Genomic DNA, 284 nt, shown 5'->3' with positions numbered 1-284 from the left:
GCCCGCTCCCTCGGTTCCCCTCCCGCAAACCGCCCGGCAGCGCCCACCCCGCCTGGCACGGTCCTGCCCAGGGCTCCTGGCCCCTCTCCCCTCCCCGGCATCTCCCAATTCCCCTCAGCGCACTCACGTCTGCGGCCCTGAGCGATCAGTTCAGATGAAGTATCCAGCGGTGCTAAACCTCGAATATGCCGAGTGACGCACACCTTCCCCTATTTATAGGGCTTCTCGCCATACAGGCCCCGCCCACCAAAACCAACGTGTCCATCCGCCTCCCAAAGTAATCC

General features: G+C 64.1%; 1 protein-coding gene across 1 annotated transcript in view; it reads right to left on the bottom strand.

The window, feature by feature from the left end:
• UBC (ubiquitin C) overlaps positions 1 to 284 on the bottom strand; it is a 2,603-nt gene extending 2,319 nt beyond the window's left edge. The window contains exon 1 of the mRNA XM_063402730.1: positions 128 to 284. The gene's annotated coding sequence lies outside the window, so the exon portion shown is untranslated. The remainder of the gene's footprint in view (positions 1 to 127) is intronic.

The sequence above is a fragment of the Prinia subflava genome, chromosome 8 (assembly GCF_021018805.1).
Source record: "Prinia subflava isolate CZ2003 ecotype Zambia chromosome 8, Cam_Psub_1.2, whole genome shotgun sequence".
Classification (NCBI taxonomy): domain Eukaryota; kingdom Metazoa; phylum Chordata; class Aves; order Passeriformes; family Cisticolidae; genus Prinia; species Prinia subflava.
The sequence above is the reverse complement of the archived record's forward strand: the minus strand, read 5'-3'. Positions and strand labels throughout refer to the sequence as shown.